This window comes from Mus musculus, chromosome 3, assembly GCF_000001635.26.
Source record: "Mus musculus strain C57BL/6J chromosome 3, GRCm38.p6 C57BL/6J".
Taxonomy (NCBI): Eukaryota; Metazoa; Chordata; class Mammalia; order Rodentia; family Muridae; genus Mus; species Mus musculus.
The window spans coordinates 101,655,522-101,672,652 of record NC_000069.6 but is presented as its reverse complement, the minus strand read 5'-3'; the positions used below and the strand labels follow the sequence as shown (position 1 = coordinate 101,672,652).

General features: G+C 45.0%; 1 long non-coding RNA gene across 1 annotated transcript; it reads left to right on the top strand.

Annotated features, from left to right (window-relative positions):
* Positions 1-5,351: 5,351 nt before the first annotated feature.
* On the top strand, positions 5,352-13,512 carry Gm33265. Its single transcript, XR_375916.3, has 3 exons — positions 5,352-5,436; positions 10,933-11,023; positions 13,292-13,512. It is a non-coding gene; the product is annotated as a predicted gene, 33265 (long non-coding RNA).
* The last annotated feature ends 3,619 nt before the right edge of the window (positions 13,513-17,131 follow it).

Genomic DNA, 17,131 nt, shown 5'->3' with positions numbered 1-17,131 from the left:
ACAGGTTGAGAATCACTGTCCTATTTTCAAGTATTTCACACATGTATAGTTGATAGGAGAGTCTGCATGAAGGACACTGGGGTATTTTCTTTCTTTCCCCGTCACCCTCTCTCTTGCTTCTCTGCCTACTCTATTTTATATACTTCCCCTTATATAATCTCCTTTCTACTTTTGTGAGATATATATGCATATATATATGTGTGTGTATATATATATATATATATATATATATATATATATATATATATAATTACCAGTCATTCTTTTGTTGCTATAATAAAACACCACAACCATGGCAACTAATAGAAAGAGTTTACTTGGGTTTGTGGCTCCAGAAGGATAACTCTGTCCCATCAGGGTGGTACACTACACAAGCAGCAGCCATGCTGAGAGCTTACATCTCAGCCACAAGCATGAAGCAGAGAGAAGGTACTGGATGTGGTTGTAGGATTTTCATTTCAAATCCACCCCCAGTGACACACTTCCTCCAGCAAGGCTGTGTACCACCCAAACCTCCCCAAACAGCACCACCAATTAGACATCAAGTATTCAAATGTCCAAGACTGTGGAGGGCATTTCTCAACCAAACAATAAGTTTTTAAATATACATTCAACGTGAACCAGGTATACATCTTTTAATTAGAAAACTAATATCATTTACACTGGGTTGGCATTTATTGATTTGAAACACTGGTCTACGCTTTGCTGCCTCTTATGGTTGCCGCTGAGATGTCTGATGTCTAACTCACAAGTATCATTGTTCTCTTTTCATTAACCTGTCAAATTTTTCCTGACAGTTGAGTTATCATTTTCCCTTTTTACCTTTTAATTCTGGTTCTTTGTTTTGTGATTTTTGTTATCATACTATAATGTACTAGGTAACTCTTGATTGTCTCCAAGATCTTGGGTGTCTATGGCAAAGCTTACTTCTCTGTCAGTTTATAGATGAAGTATTTATCTTGACCTTGTCTTTCAGCGCTGGGATTTCTGGGCGTGGTCCAGTCTCTCGGTGATTGACAACTGTCACTGGTTATTTCATTTGTCTTTTATTTCCCACATTTCTCTTTCTTTGTTTGTTTTTCAAAAATCTTGTTCTTTTCGGGCTTTGTCGTCTATGTAGTTGGTTTTCCTTTCCAGGTCTTTAATTTATTTCCTTATTTTATTCATTTACTTGCTTGCATCCTCTTTGAGTTGCTGTTCATTTCCCCAAGTCCACTTTGGCATTCTTCATCTGGCATTTTTAATCCCTCTTAGTATCTTTGGGTTCAATAACTGAAGAGTGATGCTCTTTTGAATGAGACCCGTTGTTTTCCTTTTGTGTGTGTGTGTTTCTGTGCTGTGACTTGTGCATCTGTTTGGGTAGATATCTAAGTTTAAAAAGACAAATCCAAACATGAAGAATTAAGAATACAATGTTGTGGGCAGCAAACCAGTGAGAAAAGAGGGAGAAGCGAAATGGAGACAGGGTGTGCTCTCTGTCAGGCTTTAAAAGCTTTTCTAACAGAGCCACACACACAAAGCTGCTTACATGGAGACAAGAACTTCTCTTGCAGCTCTAGACCCCACAGACAAACCTTGGCTATCTTCAGGCAGCCGTGGTTAAATGACTAAGTCATAGGCATGGGTCACTCTTGGATAGCCTGAGAACCATGACTTGGACCAGCATGCAAAGAGGAACTATGTAGATCAGATTCTCTCTGGGAACCTGAACTCTTTTCTTTGGGAAGCCACAATGACAGAAATAACACCACAGGCAGATACCCAAAGACTGGGAACAGGTGCTTCCTGAGGTAACCGCGAAGACTAAAGAGTCTAAGGCTAGCTGAAGCTACACAAAAGTCAACATTGTTAGGAAACAGAAACTGTGGGGTGGGCAGGATCAGCTCGGGAGAAGAGGAGCAGACGCTCAGCGAGGGGCCATGCATAAGGAAAAGAATGAGAGCCACGAGGCAGCCTGTTCTGGGACTGCTGGGAACTTGATGTCTTGCCAGCTGCAGTCTAAGCCTGCGTGCGGTCTGATGGCCACACCTCACTCCAAGTTTCCTGGTAACTGATTGACAGTTAAGGGCTAAACTGAAGCAGGTTCAGTTTGAAAGAGAAGAGAAAAGCCTTCCAGGAGGCCAGGTCAACCAGGATGGTGCCAGGAGGAATGAGAGGGCACAAAGAGGACTTCTTAAAGTAGGAGATAAAAAGGACTGTCACATGTCAGGTCTTTATTAATGTTAGGTCAAACTAGCATTTGATAGATAAATGAATGGATATAGGACAAGGCCAAAAAAAATAAAACTTTGAGTAACAGCACCAAGACTTTAAGCTTGATACCATAGGCGATAGGAAACCTCAGGTGTTTGGAACAGAAAGGGGATACCATCTGTCTGGTGTATGAAATCCTTGAAGGTGTGGAGGATATTTCATTTCATCAGTAGAACATGCTTGACCATAGCCAATGGTGAGGGGCTGAACGCGTATGGCTAAGTGTGTGAGAGCAGCCCATGGTGGGAAGCAGAACTACATGCCAGCCTGACTGAGGGAAGATTCCACCCAGAATGCCCAGAAGCTAGGAAGAAGCCAAAGGCATCAACCCAACAGGCTGCTCTGAGAACTAATGGAACTCCTCCACGGCCTGGAAGTGGTTCTACTATCTTGGAATGAGCACCATTGGTTTTCAGTGGGTTGGACAGGACGAAGACTGGCAGCCTCTTAGATGCCACATGTAGACCTATGACTCATTCTGCCCCACAGACTTCTGTAGCTGCTGTCACTTTTATACCTTGTCGGCATGAAAAAACATTATTTCAGTGACCCCTGGGCCCTGAGTCTAGTGGCAGAGCCATCATGGGAAACAGAGGAGCTCTGGGCACTTCCAGGAGGATACAAGAGGGAGTTTGCACTTCCCATCACACATCAAGTGATTAAAGAAGGTGAGGTGGAGTCCTAAGGAGAAAAAGAGAACTCATTCATACTGCAGGCAGGTCTGCAAATGAATACAGCCATTATGGAAACTTCCACACAGGAACTCCTCCAAAATACAGGAAAAGCAACTGTGTTGCCTATTACCATGTTACTGTGTAGCTACCATGGAGAGGAGAGTGAGTGTGAAAGAGACACCTGCACTTACCCCAGCCTTGTTCACTGTAGACAAGATTTCGGGGCAACTAAGTGTCCATTAGCAGATTAACCAATAGCAAAAATTCGGTATATGCAAGCTACAGAATACCACTGAGCTGTAAAACCCCAAACCTGGATTTGTGATAACACAGAAGACATTATTTTAAGTGAAATAAGACAGATGCAACAAAATAAACCTGTCCTGAACTCACTTATATATGCAACATAAAGAGTTGATTCATGGGTGGAGTGGAATGGTGATGGCCAGAGAGTTGAATGGTTAGAGGGAGGACAGGGGGCAGGGAGGAAGAGTACAGGTCAAAGGGTAGAGGGAAGGACTGGGAGTGGGGGTAGGGTGTAGGTCAAAGGTTAGAGGAAAGGACTGGGAGTGAGGGTAGGATATAGGTCAAAGGTTAGAAGGAAGGACCGCGGGTTAGGGTGCAGGTCAAAGGCACATACAATTAGAAAGAACAAGTTCAGGGGGACTTCTGGATGGTCTGCAATATCTTACACTCTGGAGAGATGAGCGGTGTGGCTGTTGGATGTTCTCATAAAGATGATACCTGTATGAAGCACTGCATGTTTGATTAGCTAACTCCACAATGTGTAAATGTATTTAAACATTCTGTTGTTATCTATCACACACACACACACACACACACACACACACACAAACAAATAGCATGACTTTGATGAACAACCACGACAGGGTTCCTTTTCAACACAGAGCAGTTTAGAGAAAGATTTACTCTTCCCACAGTTTAAAGCCCACCCTAATGGGCAATGAATAAAGTAGTTTCTTGTTGAATGCAGAGCAATGAGTGCAAGATTCAAGTCCCCCAGTACGGCACCGTCTTTGCTTCCTCGACCTCAACCCTATCAGTTAGTTCTCTAGCTCCTGTTTCATATATGTGTGTGGAGGGATGTATATCAGGTGAACAGTGTGTGTGTGTGTGTGTGTGTGTGTGAGTGTGTGTGTGAGTGTATATATGTGCTCATGATGTGTGTGTTTATGTGCTCATGTGTGTGTATGTGCTTATGTGTGTGTATGTGTGTATGTGCTCATGTGAGTGTATGTGTGTGTATGTGCTCATGTGTATGTGTGTGTGCTCATGTGTGTGTGCATGCATATGAGAGCCAGAGGCTGACTTCCTCCATTGCTCTCCATGTTATTTTTTGAAATGGAGTCTCTCACTGCAGTTGGCTGGCCTGGGAGTGCTGGGGACCCACCTGTCTCTGTCAGCTATGCCTATCTAGCAGACAGATCTGCAGAGATGGTGGGGATCTGAACTCAGGTCCAACGCCCAGCACTCTATGGACTGAGCACCCCCACCCCTCTGCCTCCTGTTTCTTACTCTGTGGTATTAGAGATGGGGTGGGATGCGCATCAGAATCAATACCGCCCAGCTCGGTATTGGACTATACGGAAGGATAAAATAGAGGGAGACGACTGTGAGAAAGCAGCTGCATAAAGCCAAGCCTCTGAGTTAGGTGACTGCAAGGGGAGAAAGGGATGCTCAGCAACACAGGGTCCCAAGACCTGTGTGTGTGTTAATCTTGGAGCTTCCCTGTGGTGTGTGGCCCTGGCTGCCTCTCCAACAGGCTTCAGTGCAGAACAAGAAAGAGGAAAGATGGCTTTGTCTCTGCGGCCACCCACGCTCTGACTGCATTAAGGGTCCCACTGAGCCCACAATGACTTCTGATAAAGTGGACACGACTCCCTGCAGGGCCAACAGTCCCACAATCAGAGGGAGGGAAGCGGGCAGAGCAGCAGAAAACACACCTGGCTCTCGAGCCTGCTCTTGTCATTGTGTGCTTCTTAAAGCATGCCTTCTGCGGGCTGTTTCCATTCTAAGCCTTCCATGGCTCCCAGGCAGCAGCAAGATGTGGGGAGCAGAGACCAGCAACAGCCTCCACCAAGGGACCGGTGTCTGTGGGAACACCTGTAGATCTATACTGTTCCCAGCGGGAGCAGAACAAAGTCCCTTTTATCTCTTGCTTTCCAAAAGCCTTTGTGTGCCTTAGAAGCTGGGTTTTATTGCATTATTAAAGCCCCGGTGAGCCTGGCAAGGCGAGGATCCACAGAGCTGTCCCAGGCAGCTTCAGCTGGTTCAGACTTCTCCCTATGTACCCCACCTGACTCTTGGTTGGTAGGAGCAGCTGCCAAGAAGGGAAACAACAACCAGGTAGGGAGAGGCTGGCCCTTGCTGAAGGTGCCCCCAGCTTCTCACTAGACTGGATCAACCAGTTCCCAGGAGTTGTTCTAAGCATAACTCTTGTTGCCAATATTGTGTTTCTTAAAGAACCAGCAACAGAGTAAGGGAGACGGTGAGTTTGTAATATCTGAAACCAGTTTTCTTTCAGCTTCAGCAAGGAGGCCGTTGGGAAGATTGAGGGTGCCGCGTGATCAGGTTCCTGTGTATTCTGGGGTTTGGAGACCAGGACAGTGCATAGCAATTACCTCTTGTCACTTTGTCATCTTCCAGCTTTCATAGAGAGAAAGGCCACAGAAAGGAGGTGACCAGTCCAATGTCTCACAATAACTTATGTTTAGTTCAGATAACCACAGCCTGGACTCTTGCTGAGCACTGGGTGTCCGTTCACTGGTTACCAGGCACAGATATCCTTTCACTGGTAGTGTCTATCTGGTGTTAGTGCCCAGGAAGAGAAACTTCCAGAAAGGGCGTCTAACACGCAGTTAGCAAGACTCAGGCACTCTCTGATGCTTTGGAACAGAGTCACATGTCGCACTCTCCAGCCAGATCAGACATAGGTTTCCTTGTGCAAGTGTAGCTGAAGAGGTTGTGGCACCGCAGTGCCAAAACCTACCCTGCCAGCCACTAACCAGGCAACCATCTCGCAAACTGTCTTGTTTCCTGATACAGTTCGACGCTTACCTTTTGTTTGTTTTTGAGACAGGGTGTCAGGCAACCATAGACAACCTTGAACTCACACTGTAGCAGAGACTAGTCCTGAATGAGAACCTCCATCCTCCATCTCCCAAATGCAGGGCTTCAGGTTTGCACCACCAGGGTTCACCTTTAAGGGAAAAGTTTCCAGCCCCTTCTTTCTAATTTTTCTCCTACTTCAGCCTCATTCTACCCGCTGAGACTTTTTATTTTATTAAAAAAAAAAAAAAAGATTTATTGGTGATGGTATTATGGGCCTTTAATCCCAGCACTTTGGAAGCAGAGGCAGGCAGATCTCTGTGAGTTCAAGGCCAGCTTGATCTAGAGTGAGTTACAGGACAGCCAAGGCTATACAGAGAAACCCTGCCTCCAAAAAACAAAAAAAAAAAACAAAAAAAAAACAAAATAAGATTTATTATTTTTATTTTTAAATTATATGTGGGGTATGTGGGTATGTGCATAGGAGTGCAGGTGCCCCCAGAGGCCAGAGGCATTGTATCCCCTGGAGCTGGAGTCACAGGTGGTTGCGAGCTACCTGGGGACTGGGAACAGAACTTAGGTCCTCTGAAGAGTACTGCATGCTCTTGACCCCTAAACCATCTCTCCAACCCTGACTTTTTACTTTTTAAGTCTATGCTTCCCAGGTTTCTAAGGCATTGCTGAGCCCTGCTTGGGTTGCTCGGCGTTCCTGAGCCCATGTTCAGATCTCTTAGTCTCCCATCCAGGCTGGCTGTCCCTGGGCACATCCACTGACTCTGTTCCCACATCGCCTCTCCCCTTTCTTTTCTCTCCCACGTAAGTTGCTCCTAAGCGATTTGTTTATGAACTTTCCTTTCTTGAGGATCTATCCTGTGCCCCACAGTAGCTGCAGGCCATGGTCAGCAATGAGCATTTGATGTATCTAATCTGAAAACAGAAACGTTATGAGTCAAAGATACATCCTAGATGCTATGAATACCTAGTGTGCAGAAAGTGTAAGATAGCCAGATCATTTTTACTGAAAAGATAATATTTCAGCTATATTGGGTAAAATTAAAGACAGAATTAAAAATTACTTTCTGGTTTTTTAATGTGACTACTAGAAAAAAAATAAAATATATATTTAATGGTTGGCATTATCTTTATCTACATGGTTTAGACTACAAGCTTTTTAGGTCCAGACACTATGTTATTCATTTTGCACCCCCAGAGTATAACACAGACACATAACTGGATGCTGAAAAGCCTTTGTAGCAAGGCAGGTGTGATGGTTAGAATATGCTTGCCTCCCCCCTCAATGAAAATAAATAAATAAAGTATGCATGGCCCATGGAAAGTGGCCCTATTAGGAGATGTGGCCTTGTTAAAGTAGGTGTGACTTCATTGGAGGAAGTCCATCACTGTAGGGGTGGACTTTGAGGTCCTATGCCTAAGCTCTCTCCAATGCCAAAGAGACCATTCTCCTGGCTACCTGCAGAAGATGGTCTCCTCCTAGCTGCCTTTGGATAGAGATGTAGAACACTTGATTCCTCCAGCACCGTGTCTGCTTGCATGATGCCATGCTTTCCACCATGATGATAATGGTCTGAACCTCTGAAACTGTAAGCCAGCCCCAGTTAAATGCTGTCCTTTATAAGTATTGCCTTGCTCATGGCATTTCTTCACAGCAATGAAAGCCTAACTAAGATGGCTAGCATCACTGTGTGTCATTATCCCCATGACCCACATGCCTCCTCTCCCAGAATCCTTTGCCTGAACTATGTACAGGGACAGGGCATCTCCCATCAAGCACTCTATAAGTGACAGGTCCAGAATAAAATTTAAAGACGTTTTAACTAAATATGAAACTAGAAAATGTTTTTAAAACATTAGTCTTAAGATGGCATAATTTCTCAGTAGTTAAAGGTAGCCAGTGCCAACCCTGAGAACCTGAGTCCAAACCCTGAGTCCACGTGGTGGGAGGAGAGAACTAACTCCCAAAATTTATCCTCCAACTTCCACACACATGCTGCCTTAGGTCCTAACACCGGGGAGGGAACACCTCAGCATCAGCCGCAGGACAATGGCGAGGACAAGCAGAACCGTCCTTCTATTTTCTTATATGTGGGCATGGCCCAAATTTAGGGTGGGTCTTTCCACCTCAAATGATCCAATCAAGAGAATCCCTCACAGGCATGCCTAGCTACTTGGATTTTAGTTGATCCCAGATATAGTCAAGTTACTAACCAAGATTATAAGCACCATCACACATGCCAGGGCACACCTGCACACAAAAACACACATACATGATAAATACATGTGGGTTTTTTTTAAGTCTTATTTAATTCTACTTGAGAACCATAGATGCGATATTGACACCTTCAGGTGAGAGGGGAATTCTGTGGCTGCAAATTTCTTATTCCTCAGTGTGTGTGTGTGTGTGTGTGTGTGTGTGTGTGTGTGTGTGTGTAAGCAGTGTTGGATGGATCCCTTTGTCTTTTCTATCCCTTTCTCATTAAGCCAACCTGGAGCTCACTGATTCAGTTAGACTAGCTGGTCATGGGTCCTCAGACCTCTCCCTGCTAGTACTGCTATTACAAACACATGCTGAAATGGGTGGGGTTTGTGTGTGGATGCTGGTGATCATGATTCAGGTCCTTGTGTTTGCATGGTAAACACTTTGCCAACTGAGCCATTTCTCTGGATCCTCTAAATTGCTTAAAACAAACGAACAAAGGAAAAGCAATTCTGAGCTTTACAAACAAATACAAGATAAAGTACGTAGACTACGGAGACGAATGCTAACCATGATGATTTATTTATTACATTACCATCCCCTGTGGTATGAGGTACCTTTTAGAACTCACCAGAGACTCACAGAGAAGCAGGAGAAACTTGGCTCCTGTCCTCCCTTGCTGCCAGCTAGTGCCTGCTTGTCTAGGCGTGCTCCGTTCATCTAGGGGTTTGCTAGGCAATTTAGCCCACATACCAGAAAAGAAGGGACTCTTGAGCCCTAGGAGACACAGTAGATAAGGCTTTGTGCTCTGAATCAATAGGATGGGGAATCTGGGTAAGGCACAATGGTGGATACCAGCAAGATTATACCCCCCTGAAGAACTTGGCCAGTGAAGAATTCAGGAGGCAGAGAAGTGCAATTAAAATATTAAAATACCGATTAGAACCAAATCAGCATGTCAGCCATTTTGCCTTTTTTCTAGGCCGACACCCAACTTTGCAAGGTTGTAAAATAAACTGCTTCAATTTCTCCCCCGAGTCTCCAACACTCTTATTATGAAGTGGGGATCAGTGCTCCTCACAAGGATGACAGTGGCAATGATGGGCTTAGTCTGAGAACTTTTCTAAGAAGAAAAGAAAAGCTCAGCTCATGTGACTCTCGTCCCCTAGCTCCGTGATTCCATAGCTGTGTGTCTTTTATTTAATCTGAGCATTTTCTGAAGTCTTGGTTTGGGACCAGGCTGTGTGAAATCCAGGAACATTATCCCACTTAGGTTCCAGGACGGACTTCAACTGCAGATATCCTCAGGTGGGGCATTGGCTAGGCTATTCACACCATTACCTATTGAGACACTTGGCAGATTCTTCAGTTATACAAATAACTATGGTTTAAAGTCCAAAACAATAGTATGCCTTTCAGAATTTTCCTGAGAAATAAAAACTCTTTAGTGAAGAGTTCCATTGGGATTCCTCGTCACCATGAATTGTATCACACACCATCCTGGCCTGGCTTATACTAATGGTGTGGATCTCTAAGTTCATGCCTGCTGACTAGCAACATGTCAGCAACACACTGTATCTTAGTTTCTTTCTGCTGCTATAACACATAAATGAGACTAGTCAATTTATAAAGAATAAAAGTTGAGACTGGAAGATGACTCAACGAATAAGTACTCACCCCATAAACAGGGGGATTGGAATTCAGATCCCCCAAAGCTCTGTATAAGCAGAGCAGGCATGGCAGCCAGATGTAATCTTAACACGCTCTGGAGGCAGGGACAGATTTCCTGGGGCAAGCTAGTTAGGGAGATTATCCGGAACTGTCAAGCTTCAGTTTCAGGGAGAGACCTTTACCTCTGTAAGTAAAGTAGAGAGTAGCAGAGGAAAGACATCCAACATCAACACCCAGCCTTCACACACATACACACAAATGCGTGAGTTTTTATAGCTTTTCAAAGCCAGGTGCCCACACATATTCAAACATGTGCATGCACGCTCGCGCACATACAGATGCAAACACAGACACAAGCACACACAAATATATGCACACATGGTTCTAGAGGCTGACGCTGGTTTCTGATTCACTTCTGGTGAGGGCTTCATCAGGTGATACGTAGCAAACATACTAGATTGGGGGCTGTTCTCATCTTATTCAGCCATCAGTGCCATCATGGGGACCTCACACAAATGACCTCATCTCACTCTAACCCCTTCCTTCTTACAGGTTCCACATCTAGATACTGCTACTTGCTTCTTGGTCATGATGTTTTGCGCAGGAATAGAAACCCTGACTATGACACTGGCTTATTCCCCATGACTTGTTCAACCTGCCTCTTTATCCAACCCAGGACCACCAGTTCAATGGGCTGTGTTCTTCCTCATCAATCACTAAGAAAACGCCCGATAGTTGGACCTTCTGGAGGCATTTTCTTTAATTAAGCTTCCTTCCTCTCAGATGACTTTGGCTTGTGTCAGGTTGACATCAAACTTGCACACCACTCCTGAGTAAAACTGAGGCTCAAACTTCCAACCCGTAGACATATGTGTGGACACACTTAAACCATAGCAGAGTCTGTCCTGCTCTGAGTCATTGCTGTCTTGATTAAAGGTAGAAAAGCTGAGAGTGAAGCGTGTGCTCACGTGATGGCAGCCATTGCAGTTTGTGGTAAAGAGGGGGAAACCCCAAGAATGCTAATAATAAATGTGAGTATTTCAATTGCAGCACTTTTGATACCTGTTGCTGTGGTTCCTAGCAGGCTCAGCTATTCAGCATCCTGTGCTGGGAAGTCCATGTATGTCACCTCACTGACCAGGTAAGCATGCCTTTCCCATTCCATAGAAAGGAAAGCTAAGATCCATGAAGTTCAGTGACCAGGTTTAGGAAAATAGTAAGCAGATGAGCTATTACTCAAACCCTGATCAATGTGTCCCCTGTGTGAGCATAGCTCTGACCAGTCTGCGTCTGCTGCACCAGCGGCTTCCCATCTCCCACATAGCTTTCTTCACTTGACCCTGCCATGGTTACCATGGTAACAGATTCAAATCTCCCTCTCCCTCTCCCTCTCGCCTTGGTTTGATTCTCAAGCTACATCAATCAGCATTCTTCCCGCTGCAGTGAGCAGAAAGTCAGTGAAGCCAGCTTTAGCATGTCAGGGACAAAATGTACTCGTGTTCAGCAGAAGCCAAATAGTGTTTCAGGCCTGGCCACACTCGGGGCTCTTAGAGCATTAATCTGGGCCCTATCTATTGCTTCCATCTCACTACCCAGACTCCTTCTAGCTTCTGAGCTTTGCTTTATTTTCAAAGGACTCTCTAATTTGGACAGAAATTCCACAGTATTCCTTTCTCCCAATGTCTCTACTGATCACCAGCATACCCAGTCCAACCCAGTGGCACATTCCTCTGATCCCAGTTGATGTCAAGTATTTATGCTGTGCATACATCAGCTTGTATTCAGCATCCTGAGTTTAGACCTAAAGCTGTTTTGATCCTGACAGAATAGCTGCTTCCTGGTGATATCATTCCAAGGGAATCATGCCTTGCTTTCTTGAATTTCTCAGCACTTAAACGCTGGGTTGTAAAGAGCAAAGGGCACAGTTACTCCCAATTAGCATCAGTGACAGCAAGCGAGAGCAATGCAGCAGTATCCTGCTGCTGTGCCCAGGACTGTAGCTACCTCTGCTTAAACCTGCTAATGAAACGATTGACCCTCAATTGACCACACTTGTAGATGCCTCAGTGCGTTTGTTCAGACAACATCGGTAGCCTTCCCTGTGGCCATAAGCCACGTGGCTGCTTCTGTAGTGCCAAGAGCTGCAACTCTTTCTCTTCTGGGGAATAGAGACACACACCCCCTTTCACCATGAGGTCTTGGAAGGTTGGCTTCAGGGCCCCTCACTTGTGTGATATTCCTAAGGGGCCAAGAGCATCCATCCATACATGCCATCTGTAAATACTCTCTCAGGCTCACCAACTCTATTTGAATTTGAAAGTAAATTATTTTAACTGCACTTGGTTGAGCATCCCCCGCACCCCACCTCCGCCTTCCCTGATTCCCACTCCAGTCACACATCTTTCTCTAGGAGAGGTGACAATACAGAGTCCTGCTGGGGGATGAGAACTACATTTGCGTTTGCATTTATGGAGGTGTGTTCATGTGGGTCACAGCCATTTCTGCATACATGGCATTATTATAAGTCATCCAGAAGAGGAATAGCTTTCTAGAACACTCCTTTGGCAAAACTCCTTTCGCCAACTCAGCCACCCACGGGTGCACCCTGGGCCTGAGGTCATGTGGAAGTGAAATGTACCCCGTGGTGCCCATCACTAGACACACTGGAGACTCAAGGAAAAATCAAGTCAGAAATGTATGAGCCAGAGAACGTGTGGAAAGTTCTCTCAAGACAGGCAGGATGGTAATCCTGATCTCTCCATGCCTCATCAGGCCAGAAGTCCCTTCTTATCAAGAAGAAACCTGACCGTGCAGTTATGAAACCATAGAGGATAAATTACCTTTGTTGTTGTTTTACTGTGTTAGTGATCAAACCCAAGGCAAGCGCTTGACCACTGAGCCCCAGCCCTAGCCCTCCAGCTCCTAATGATGAGTGTTAGGAGCAACAGAATTTATGGAAATTCCCATTTCCATGGTGTGAATTCCACACAAAACAAGAGGTGTGGCAAATCATGATAGAAATGCTATAAAGATTATCAAATTTGAATACAATCATAAAGATAAATATGGCTTGACCAATGAAAAGATGAGTCACTAAAGCACAATAAAATCATCAATAAAAAAAAATCTGGAGCTAGAGAGCTGACTTGGTGGCTAAGAGCAACATCTTATTCTTGCAGAGGTCCTGAGTCTGGCCGGCCCCCAGCATCTATATAGATGGTTACTCCATATAGTAACTGGAATTCAAGTTCTAGGAGACCTGATGCCTCTTCTACCCTTTGTGGCATCTGTATTTACACCTGTCCATGTGCACACAGGTGCACACACATACACGCACGCAAAAAAATACTTTAAAAAGAAATTCTGATCTACCATGTGCAAACATTAAATTGCCTTCTCTTTCAAGTAGGGCTGTAATCAGCTGAAATAGGCAATCAAGGGCCAGGGAGACCGCTCAGCAGGAAAACATGCCTGCCACCAAGGCTGATGACTTGAATTGGATCCCCAAAACCTACATGGTAAAAGAGAACCAAACCAGGTAAGCCGTCCTCTGGCCTGCATGTGCACTCCGTGGTCTGTGCACACCCGTCCCCAGCACACATAAGAAGAATCTGCGCCGGTAGTAGTGGCGCACGCCGGTAGGATTTGCTGAAGGAGGCAGAGGCAAGAGGATCACGAGTTCGAGGCCAGTCTGGGCTACACATTTTGCCGGGTGTGGTGGCACACACCTTTAATCCCAGCACTCGGGAGGCAGAGGCAGGTGGATTTCTGAGATCGAAGCCAGCCTGGTCTACAGAGTGAGTTCCAGGACAGCCAGGGCTACACAGAGAAACCCTGTCTCAAAAAACCAAAAAAGAAGAAGAAGAAGAAGAAGAAGAAGAAGAAGAAGAAGGAGGAGGAGGAGGAGGAGGAGGAGGAGGAGGAGGAGAAGAAGAAGAAGAAGAAGAAGAAGAAGAAGAAGAAGAAGAAGAAGAAGAAGAAGAAGAAGAAGAAGAAAGAAAGAAAGAAAGAAAGAAAAGAAGAAGAAGAATCTGCAGCAAAATGCTCTCAAGAGAAAACGTGCATTGCTATGCCAGGTAGCTCATCACTCGTAGTGCTTGTGCTATCTGCCACCTTTAGAACATTGAGTTTCTGATGACTCTTCTCCCAGTCTTTATGAATACTGATATGTGTACGTGATGGTTTATCCACACTTTGTAGTACTAACGCAACAGCATCCCTCCCCCCAACCTTCTCACTGGCCTGGGAAGGACGGAGGAAGAGGAGCAATATTAAAGCCCACATTGGCTTTCCTCGTCGCTGACAGGTCTGCATCTCTGTGCGAGATCACGCATGGAGAAAAGGGAGAGCGGTTTAGGAGGAAATGGGAACAACACATTTTAAAACGACTGGTTATTTTCAATTACTGTTTATGTGTCTGTGTATGAGTGTGTGCACTTGAGTCAAGGCATCAGTGGAGGCCAGCAGAGGGTGTCAGACCCCCTGGAACTGAAGTTAGAAGTGATTGTGAGCAACATGATAACATGGACCAGAGAACTAAACCTGTGTCCTCTTCAAGAGCAGTAAGTACTCTTAAGTGCTGAGTCATCACTCCAGCCCCAGGAACATTAATATTTTTTTAAAAAAGCAAAACAACAACAAAACCCCTTTTATTTACATTTCTTTTATTTTGAATTTGTTTTCATATCATATATTTTTGTTTCAAGATACCATGACCTCAGCAACTTTTATATTTTTTAAAAAAAAAAAGGCATTTAATTGGGACTGTCTTATAGTTTCAGAGGTTTAGTCCATTATCAGCATGGTGGGAATCATGGCAGCGTGCAGGCAGACATGGTGCTGGAGAGGTAGCTGAGAGTTGTACAGTTGGATTTGAAGGCAGCAGGAAGAAGAGAGAATGGACCTGATTTGAGCATTTGAAACCTTGAAGCCCACCCATAGTGACACATTTTCTCCAGCAAGGCCACCTCCTAATCTCTGACAAGTAGTGCCACTCCCTAATGACCAAACCTTCAAATACAGGAGCCTATGGGGCCATTCCTATTCAAACCTGAGTGTTCTCTCCATGTGACATGGGATCTCATCTAACCATGATCTCAGTTAAGAATGATGGTGTATCTTGGACACCTTGGTGAGCTGGATATATGGAAAGCCCGAGAATCCGCACCTAGATGCTTAAATTCAGTATGACTCTCTTTTTAAACACAAGCAGTAAGAGCTCAGCCCGCTGTCTGAGCACACCTAGCAACTCCTCAGTTATACCACCAGAAAGCCACGCAAGTCCCCTCTGTTATTTTCACTTTGAGTCAGGCTTTCACCACGTAGACCAGGCTAGCCTCAGACTCAGAGATCCACCTATCTCTGCCTCCATCCTGCTGGGATTAAAGGCACATGCCACACCACACGGCGGCCCCACCCCACACTGTCTTTGCAGTGACATTTTTTCAGATGTAGCTTGTAGGCTATGCAAACTCTTAATGACTTGAGCAGTTTCACGGACATTCTTAAAGAACACAGTTTGAACCTCTTGGCTTCTATGGGTTTGCAGGAGTTTTCCACATCCAGAGCCATGAATGATTTTCATTGGTCACCCCAGGTTGCTTCCGAGGAGAGAGAGAGTAAGAGGAAGCTTTACTTCTTCTCCAAGCTGACCCACAATGCAGCCTGAACTGACAGCAGACACTATATTTCAGTCCTAGTTTTGGTTGTCTGATAGAATGAGAATCCAGACATCTTCCTGACATGGAGTCAGTCCCACCATGTCTATGCCTAAATTTTGTTTGTTTGTTTGTTTGTTTGTTTCAAGGTGCTAGGGATTAAAGCCAGGGCCTTGTGCATGGCAGGCGAGTACTGTACCACAGAGTCAGACTTGAAACCCAGGCTGAAAAGGTGGGTACGGCTCACAGGAAGTCCATTCAGTTTTTGATTCTGATTTGCACAGCTGAGTGTAGCTAAACCAAGGTATTCCAGGACTTGCTGGAGAGAACACAGGAGTGACTCATGAATTTTTAATTTGCAAATGACCACTCTTAAGTGTGTGAAGCCGGATCATTCTCATAAGTAGGTTAAACATATCCCTCATCTATTATTTCATGGTGTTCAATTATTTAATAAATCCCTTTCTGTAACAGAGCAGAGGTGAACTTCTGAATGCCCCCTCTGGGTGCCCATGAATTCTGCACAAGAGGAGTCCAAAGCAACTGAGCTTTGCTGTTGCACGAATCTACTACCCGATATTCTGTATCCCTTCTCGGTTTCTTGACTAATTCACTTATGCTCTCTTATTTTATCTTTACCAAATCTTAGGGGGTAAATGGAGCAAGGATAATAATTTCCGGATAACAAGTGTAGAAGCAGAAGGGAAGGCTCCATTGGTCTTCTGTTAGTTTTACTTGACCTAGAGGGGGAAATATGGTTAGGATGCACTAGTCACCACACAGGTCGTTACTTAGAAACGAATGTCTGCCGTGGGAAGGTGGGCAGTCTGGTTAGTATCGGTTACTCACACATGTTAGCCGAAAGCCCTAATGGTCCATGATGACAAGAACTCACACAAAGTAAGCTCACTCACAAAACGTAAGAGAGAGCTTTGGAATTCACTCTAAATACTAAAAGAAGAACAATTGGGGTTAGCCAGTCCTTGAAAATAAAATGAACAGTGTCCTGGCCCCTCCAGCCAGTCCCTGTACACAGCTAAACACTCCATCTGAGCACAAGTGCTGTCACCCAGCTCCAAGTCCATGGAACACAGGGAAGACATTTGGGTTTAGGTCAGTTGGCTACCAGTACCTCATTTGCACAAACCTATTCTCTGACGGATGTTTGCAATTGAGCCCCAGGAAGGAGATGCAGGTACGCCCAGCACCTGTGCTCCTCCATGTGCGTGTACCTGCTCAGGAGCCTCTGTTTAAATATTGATCAACAGTAGCCCTGTCACCATAGCCACCCAGTCAGGGCCTCTCTGCTTCGCCTCCCAGTGAAATGGGAGCCCCTCTGAAATTCAGGCTCATACGTGTTTACAGTACCCTGCTCCTTGGGTATGAAGTCTAGAAGTTAGCTATTGTCAGGTATTCCCTTACACAGAGAGAGAGAGACAGACAGACAGACAGACAGACAGACAGACAGACAGAGTCAGAGAGAAACCTCACTACAACAAACATACCCTGGGCACATTTTAGATGTGTAGGTGACAGCAGCTCAGATTGGGCCCACTTATACATCACTCACAGGAGGCTGTTGTCAGAACTCA